The sequence below is a fragment of the Dendronephthya gigantea genome, unplaced genomic scaffold, assembly GCF_004324835.1.
Source record: "Dendronephthya gigantea isolate DGI-Jeju-01 unplaced genomic scaffold, DenGig_1.0 000710F, whole genome shotgun sequence".
Classification (NCBI taxonomy): domain Eukaryota; kingdom Metazoa; phylum Cnidaria; class Anthozoa; order Malacalcyonacea; family Nephtheidae; genus Dendronephthya; species Dendronephthya gigantea.
In genome coordinates, this window is record NW_021163720.1 from 16,747 (window position 1) to 26,042 (window position 9,296).

Consider the following 9,296-nt stretch of genomic DNA (forward strand, 5'->3'; position numbering starts at 1 on the left):
CTTTCGGTAAGGCAAATTCAATTCTATTTCTCGCGATTTTTCTATGATGTCTCACATTGTGTTTTCTTAAAGATTCTTCAATGTTTCCTCAGTCTGCGAGCTGACAACGTCTAGGCCTTGTGCAAGACAAAAGTAGAAAAGTTTAATTCACTTCGTATTTTGTTTGTTCTTAAAGAAAATGTTGGTTAATGACGATAGTGCCACGTATGTCAGGTATTCTGCTTCCAAAATTCCTTTTCTTGTTTGCGTAATACATTCTCATTTTTGTTTTAGTTCTGCAGAAGATAAGACAAACGGGATTGTTTCACTGCCTTACAGCGAGGCGATGAATGTTATTCTTGTGTGCTTACAACAGGTAAACTTTTCTATCATAATATATCATCTGGCATTAAGTTTCGATTGAAGTTCAACTTTCTTCATTTTCTAGGAATTGGAATGGGAGGTGTTGGATGTTCTTCTGAGGAACTTTCCAGAGGCACTGCAAGATAAAAACTTGATACTTTCTGGAAAGCAATATTTACGTTCAATATCTACAGTCTTCTCTAAAATGGGAAGGGAAGTGAAGTTGTGTACTTTTCACACCAAAATCATGAACTAAAAATTTTACTTTGCATTCAGGTTTCAAATTACGATTTTCTTCCTGGATTATTTCGTGTTCCTAACGATATGCGCCGACCTCATTTGTACGCTAGAATTTTTCCAGTACGGTTCTTATCAATCAGTTTTTTGCATATATCATAATATCTTACCATAATTATACCAAAACCATACCATACCATAACCATACCATATCATATAATCATATCATATAATCATATCATATAATCATATCATATAATCATATCATATAATCATATCATACCATAACTAACCATAACTAAATCATACCATACGATTACCATATCTTACCATAATAATATCACACCATACCATACCATAACGAAATCATACCATACCATAACCATGCATATCATACCATAATTATATCATACCATACTAATGATTTAATTGGATATTTTATTGTAACACGTGCAGGTATTAACGGAGCTGTGTACGTACCACATTTTTATTGGTCAAGATGAACAGGTAAGAATCTGCGTGACTTTATTTTCAGCGGTTGTCTGTTCTTGCTTAAACGTTGTTGTATATTTCGTCTAGTGTTGTCTGATGCGTATTTGGTTGCTCATTTCGCGACGTTAAGCGTATCTTGTCTCACCGTATGTATGTTAGAAATGCCTTCAGTTATGGCAAGGTATGGCTACCTAAAATAGTCTGGAATTTGAGACGTTTTTTTATTTCCATTAGCACTTTGTAAGAATGAAGTTGATTTAAGTAGTTGCAGCGTTTTAGAAGTTTATTTCTTTGGAGATATTTGAAATCGTGCCTTGATAATGTGCTCAGTGAATTTACAGAAACGTTTTTCAATAAACTCCAGCCTAAACGTAACGTCTCTTGTGATGCGAGATACTCCTTCACAAATATATGATTTTTTAAGTAATAATTACTAAATTTTCTGTCCTTAGACTGCTCCCACAATATCTGGAAAAGTTTACTAAACTTTCGCCAACGTCTCAAGTTGCCATACCACTGCTAGAATTTCCCTCTGGTATGTTTCTTGAAGTTACGTAAATTATGAAATCTGTTACAAAATATCAATGTACCCCCTAAAGAGAGCTAGGTTGTGTAAACACACAATCGTATTCGGCGAAAAGTTGGTAACATTCTTTTAAATCGTTTAAATCGCATTGTAACAGCTTTGTGCTTATTACAAATACTTCACAGCGATCCAGTTGAAACAAGTCTTTGGAATATGTTTGCCTTACACAGAATCATCGAAGTTGGCTCAACGCGATAACATCTGAAACTTTTTATTATTGGTTTTGTCAAAATGATTAAAATATAAACGAACTGATATGTTTCACCTTAGATACTCTCAATACACTGTAGCTCTTGCTGATAATGTCATTTCATCCTGGTTTGTCAACTGTCCGCTATTGTTAAGAAAACAATTCGTGCCATTATTACGAAAGTAAGTCCACATGTCATTCTATTGCCAGGGGGATTGCTTGCTGAATTTTCAATAGATATATTTGCAAGAGCGACCAAGTTTTAATATTCTTCTAGTGAAAGCTCTTAGGAACGTATTTGTCATTTCCAGGCTTCTTCAACTGATAGAAAAACTCGTGCAGATGATTCTAGCCAGGTGCCAAACACAAAATTCGATACCAAAGCATCTGACCTTCTTACCCGCGATTTAAAGCCCACTGGTACCGTAGGCTCAGTACAGAAATCTTGTGACTCAAACATCTTGTGACGACCAGCGGTGTGAAAGACTGAGATTTATGAAAGTTTAATTCCAAAACAACTCTTTGGTAAGGTCAACGATGGGTCAAACCTGTTCAATGTTTCGGTTGGGCATTCCGTTGGCGGAATGTCAAATTGATATTGTTGTATTTCAGATGATTTATCGGCCGAACTCATTAAAGAAGGAGCCAGAAAACGCCTTGAAACTACAACAGAACTTCTTAGCAAGAGCACAGACAGCGTACATTGATTGTAGATCTTGTCAAAGATCGCCTCGCATCGTGTAGAGAAGATGAGGAAACTAATATTGAAGATACCCGGGATGATGTTGAAATGAAGAAAACCGAACTCAAGGAGTCAGGTTTGTAATGTTAAAACAGATCGGCCATTGTTCGCGCATTTACGAAATGAACAAATTATCTGCCAACATTTTAGACAGCGCAGAACAAAAGATGCTGCTTACAGAACACGGCAGATCTTCACCCTCGTCGATTTTATTACAAGATTCCGGTCAAAAGTTGAATCTTGGTTCGGCATTTGTTCAACGAACTCGATATTTGAGTCGTAGTCCGAGATATGGACCAAGCGCTTTTATGGTAAGAATTTCTCTTCAAACTCGCTTTGCATGAAATTTATTTCGTGCAAGAACATTCACTATCCATCCCTTATATTGCTACTAACATGACTGGCAGGGGAAGCAGAAAAGAAAGAGATCTTTGATTTAGACTAGCTTTTTCATTTTACAATCGTTTCAGATTGATGTCGTACCAGATTCCAAAGACACTGTTTTTCACAAGGAAGAAACTGAAGGCAAGCGAAATTACCTTTGCAATATGGAGGAAATATATATTATAATATGACTATATTTACCTATTTTTCTTTCACAGGGAACAGTCAAGGCTTATTAACTCGTGAAGAGTTTCAAAAGGTAGCAATTTTAAGATCACGAATCATCATCGTGCATTAATCTCAACATCTGTTTAATTTTAGCCTGTTCCTGGTAAATCCCTTCTGGATGCAAGTCCTTTGAAAACTTTTTTGAGTTAAGACGAGGATAAACTTAATGAATCCGTAAGTCAAGTAATAATAATGATAAATTGGTCTTATACGGATTATTAAATACTGAGCATTATAAACCGGTAAACTTAGAAACCGGTAATCTCAATTTTGCACTTCGAATTACGTAATTTAATCCTTGTGGTTGAAGGTGAGGACTTGCAACGTTACTTATTTATTACAGGGTGACGATAGCGTGGGGAATTCAGGGGTCGGTAGACTTAGGAAAAGACACTCGTAATATAATAGATTTTACAAAATATATCCTTAGGTTTTCCTATGAGTTACAATAAAACCTTTACAATTGTTCATTGATGAGCTCAGAATGTTTCGTTATCACGTGGCCTATGCACGACTCTTAATAATCTGTTGTAACCACCTGCTGTACTGGTACGATTATTATCACATTTTGTTTGAGCTTTACATACCCGGGGAAAACACTCAGCCACGTCGAGGTTATTAGCTAATTCCTACAGCTTGTCGTAGTATTCATTGTGGAATAAATCTACAGAGGCACGTAGTTTTGCCATTTCATCCTTTAAAAGATTAATCTGTTTTATTGATTCCGCAATATCGATTTTTTTTTTCTTTAATTGGACCGTCAATGACAAAGTATGATCCAGAACATGTTGGGTGATAATGAGAGCAGCCATAAATTCAAATTTCTCCACGTTGCGAAAATGAGACTGTGCGTCACTAGCTAATCTAGGAAATGGCCCTTCCTGCGATCCTCCAAACTGCATAAAATTGAGTGTTTCGTAGATAACTTTGAATGCATCCAAACAACCATCGCGGGATCTTATTCGTTCTACCCATCGTGTCGTGGAAGGCTTTGCGAGCTTGTTACGGGTTAAACCAAACTCTTTCATCTTTTTACTTAGATACTGTGAGCGGATAGGGAAACTGATAAAAAAGCTGGCGATATTTTGTGCCTGACTCAAAATATTTTTCACTGGAAGAATTGAACACGCTTTGGCAACAATAAGGTTTAAACGATGACTGGAGTAATGAACATGCAACGCCTTCGGGTTTTTCTCTAATATTCTCTCAGAAATACCTTTTACCTGGCTGGACACAGCACTAGCACCGTCATATCCCTGGCCTCGACAATTTTGAAGGGAAGCCCGACATCTTGAAGTGTACTTTGACTAATGAACGGAATCAAATCCAAAGGCGAAACAGTTCGGTATACAAATGAAAATGTTCTTGAATCATGTAAAACTTCAAATTTATTCAAGGTATGTTATATAATTAATAATGCATAATATATTTTCGAAATATTATAAATTTGAACTTAAAATCAGTGTCTACCGTCTACTTTTTTGCATATTATAAAAGTAGCAAGCAAATTCAAATGACCATAAACCCGGCATTATTTTAGAATTCGAAATTTTGACAGGATATAATTTTGTAGTTTTGATAGTTTATACACCCCAACAGCCAAACAATTTTATGATACTTATCCCTATATTGATCATTAAACCCTATAGAATGTATTAAATTATCCAGAAAGTATAAGCTTGGAGTTATCATTAAAAAGTGCCTTGCACCAGGTGAACTATATTTATTCAAATCTATTTACTAATTATTGTATTTTACTAATTTTGTATATACTCATGTGTATGTTATAGTGATAATAATATAACAATAGAGTTGATGTTCGCGGTCATAAATGTGTTTTTGGCCCGACTTCGAACTCATTTTAGCCCGAGCGTAGCGAGGGTTAAAATGTGTTCCGCGAGGAGGGCCAAAAACACATTTATGCCCGCGAACATCAACTCTATTACTATAATATATAATAAACTATAAACTATTATTACTATAATATATGTTCAACATCGTCAGCCTTCATCCCCTTAGCTCAGTAAGTCATGCGACATTCCATGTCAGTTCCAGTAATTGTTCATCTCAGACCTTGAAAGAAAAAAAAAAACATTCCAAACACTCCAAACACTCCAAACACTCCATCCATGTCTTCTGACCTGGATTCAAGTTTACTGCTTTTATCATCTTTTTTATTTCACGTTTCCATTTTGAACATGTCCAATTGCAAAAAAGTATCCAGCCGACTTAAAATAGTTTTATTTTTGCAGTTACTTTCCAGAATATACCGTTTGGTTAAGACTTGTGTATTATAGTATATCATAGTTTTAAAACTTCTTTTTCTGTCAGATATTTTCAATAATTAGCTATCGAGACCATCCTCAGTTGTTCGGGCTGGAATACACAAGCGGTCAGCTGAGAAATTACTCGTCTTCCGACAGGTAGTTTAAAAAAGCAGATTTTGTATGAAGCTATATAAAATATTTCTTGTTCTGAATGTTTGTATTTCACTCAATCTAGGGATATATCATTGGCTGGTTAGCTACACGGGGTTAGAGGCAGTGGAAATGGAGATGTTTGTGTAAAAACGACCCCAACGAAGAGACGGTACTGTACGCTTTTTCATAGATGATTGAGCGAAAATTATGGTCAAAATTTTCCTGATTAAAATCTCGCACTGCTATGATTGCCGTAAATACGAACCCTCATTTCATTCTCCTCCTGACGTATGGGATCTCATATAACACACAAACAATTACACTTCTCGTCAGGTATTCCTATTAGTCAGTCCAATACATCACATACAGCAAAAGAAGAATTGTTTTTTAAGATGATATATTTTTCAAGGTTATCGTTGGGGTCCATTGTATAACGTTGTTGACGAAGAAGTAGAAAGCAGTCATTTAAAATTCCTCGCTGCGTCTCCAGGTGAAATATTTCTCTTTTTATTTCACTTTAAATTTTGAAATATCTCCAAAAGCTTATATTGTCTTATTACTGGTTCCTTGCAGGAAATTTAACCGAAGATGTGTAGAGATTTAACTGCAATATTTCCTACAGCGGTCTACTTCATGCAGTCACCCAAGACGTAAGTTGACAATTTCTTATTTTGTACTTTTCTGCAGACAAAATCCTGTTTAGAGAATATTATTGCATTTTTACTGAGTTTTAATGTTCTGTCAAAATCTGGATTAAGGCTGTTTTCCACTCACGTGTTTTTCATACGCACGTTAGTTTTCTGCTTATTTTAGTATGCATTAGTTGACCTAGATTTACAACAATAATCGTTATAAAGGAAGCGAGAATAATTTAAATTGGCAGATTGAAGCTTATTATAATCATAACCATGTACGCACGGACTCGAGTTTACTTGATAGTCGATAGCGTCGACAGCAAATGACATTGAAACGTTTGTATGGATATTTCGAAGTCCTGACAGTATAATTAATATCCCGTAGGTTATTTCAAGCAAATATTTGACTAGCGACGTCGAACAAGGCCAGTTAACCGCGTCGTGGATCGTAAACTGACCTCAATACAGAAAGTGGGGACAAAATAGCCAAAATACAAAACATTTTGTTCTAGGCCTCTCAGTTCCCGCCTCGCCGCGTATAAGGAACGTTAAGAGGCCTAGGGACTACGCTGCGGTAACTCTGGTTGCTGAGTTGACTGGGTCCGAATCCATGAAATGGTAGATTTGAATTTTTCTCGCCAGAAGTACGGCTGGAATATTAAGTCTTTTAAACTCCAATATATATTTCAAACGATTTTAAATATTTTGTAAGGACTTTTCCCGGAGAATAAAGAAAGACTTATCATTAATGCCATCACAATGCTCATTGCTCACGAAGGTACTGTATATCTTTGCCAATAAATATATTTAGTGTTCACCCCTAAAATATACATATTCTGACTGCTATTACCTTCACAGGTATTCAATATATACATAAAATAGTTAAAATGTTTCGTCTATTTGCAGGAGACCAAAACAAAATATCAGATAAAGATCTCGAAGCACTGTTTCACGCTTTGAGACATTAGGTTGGATCCAAAGCAGGTTTCACAACGCTCACTAGGTGAGAAACGTTTATCTTTAACCACAACACACGCTGTTTACTCAACCAGCTCACTTTCTCTAGACCGTGTTTCTGTTTTGTTTTTACAGCTTCTATGAGAAGGTTGGTGTGAAAACTGTGAAAGCTTTGAAGAGGAATAATGAAGCCGTGACTCACGCCGCTGTCGACATACTGTGTGCTCTGATGCAGGTAAAGAGAGGGCTTTCCTTTAAGCGGCCAAAATGGTCAGACCGGTCATATTTAAATTTAAAATAGAGTATTTCGTTAAGAATATAGTTGCGAAATTTCCGAGCTAGACAGATGCAAGTAACGATATACTTGAACGCAGAGTTCTTGAAACACTCTAAAATACCAGTAATCTGTCTGTACCGAGATCAACAATAGGACCGGTCTGGCCGTTTTTTCCGTATAAAGGAAAGCGCCAACACTTTAACGATGAATTTCCTGGTAATATGTTGCCAAATCTGTCACTGTCATTAGTGTTACCCCTTTAACTTGCAATCCACATAAACTCAGCCAACTTTGAAATCTGAATGTTAACAGGATCCAATTTTATCGAAACCAATTCTGTTTTTTTATATAGCCAACGCACGATAACTATGACATTCGACAAGAACAGATAAACAAAAGCTCTTTGTTATCCTCTGAAAAATTTCTAAGCAGTTTGTTGGAAATTCTCACGATAAATGTTGTAAGATGTGCGGTGTTGGTTGCCTATAATCTATGCTGAACCCTTGCATTTTATTTTTCCATCCCTCTTGTATGTATATAGCTTTGTTTTGGAAGAGAAATTCCCTTGCAAAACCCAGCAAGTGATTCGTAGCAACTGCCTTTCTAATTTGAACTACCTTTCTAACTAAACACAAGAAATAGATTAACCATGAAAACTTTTCTTCTATATTCGTTCTACTGGGGTTTTAGTTATAAGTGGATTGCTTGATTTTCTGACGTTTGCTCTGTGTCCTCCTTACAGGTTTGTTCTAGTTGCTTTGCAATATATTAAAATAATACGGGGGTGAAGTTGAACATTCATGTTAAACTAATAGTAAGGTGTGATTGCTTCCAATATTTTGAATCAACTCATGTAGTCTGTTACAATAAATCGACTATTGCATATTCCTCTTAGTGAGACAACAGATGATGAACAGTTTGGGAAATTACTGGAGAAAGTTGCAGGTATGCTACAAAGAAATTTGAGGAACTTTTCATTCAACTTGTCTTCTTGGTAGTTTATGGCTCTTTGACTGAGGTTGAGAGTTGATTAAATAGCCTTTCTCTCTTTACCTTTTTGGTGAAGTTTACCACGTCCACTAGCTTGACCCATGCATAGGAGCAACTCATGAAGTCTGTTATTTGTTTGTCTAGAAATGGGTCATTGCATTTATCGATTGTTCCAGGTAGGTTTACGACAAAACTAAATAATAGTACCAATTTTACCATTTCTTCGCTTATGTATGTTTTACTATTGCCCCGCTAATGGTTCTTACCAATCGTGGTTTTGAATTCGTTCCTCAACAATTTCAGCATCCGTCGACAACAATTGTGAAAGGTGCTGGCATGGTTCTGAAGGCGATAATCGAGGTACGTTTTATTCATTCATTCATCCATTGAGAATTTTCTGCCTTTGACGAACGTCATTTATAACGCTCTGCATTTTTTTAGCCGTGATGAATGTACATATTAGTTCAGTTGATATTTAAGAGGTTTTAAAGGGTCTTAATTTTGAGAGGTATTATACACACTTCAAATCAAGCCAGGAACAGATGACGGAAAAATGAGTGAACTATAGATCCTCCGGCAGGAATCGAACCTACGCTTTTGCGATGCCGGTGCAATGCTCTTGTCACTGAGGACGTACAGTTGACTCATTTTTCCATCAACTGTTCCCTGCTTGAATTTGAAGTGCGTATAATACCACTCGAAATTAAGACCCTTTAAAACCTCAAGAATATTCCTGCATCGTGTGAAGTGCCTAAAATCATCTGTTAATATTTAGTTAGAACTTCACTTTAGGAAGCTGATGAAGAAACCGCGGCA

The 9,296-nt window shown here is 36.2% G+C and overlaps 2 long non-coding RNA genes across 2 annotated transcripts; both read left to right on the forward strand.

Annotated features, from left to right (window-relative positions):
• Positions 1 to 4,382: 4,382 nt before the first annotated feature.
• Positions 4,383 to 5,572, forward strand: LOC114544267. The gene is made up of 3 exons (XR_003690367.1): positions 4,383 to 4,598; positions 4,851 to 4,913; positions 5,533 to 5,572. It is a non-coding gene; the product is annotated as an uncharacterized LOC114544267 (long non-coding RNA).
• Positions 5,573 to 5,582: 10 nt separating this feature from the next.
• LOC114544268 lies at positions 5,583 to 6,072 on the forward strand. The gene is made up of 3 exons (XR_003690368.1): positions 5,583 to 5,624; positions 5,704 to 5,790; positions 6,031 to 6,072. It is a non-coding gene; the product is annotated as an uncharacterized LOC114544268 (long non-coding RNA).
• The last annotated feature ends 3,224 nt before the right edge of the window (positions 6,073 to 9,296 follow it).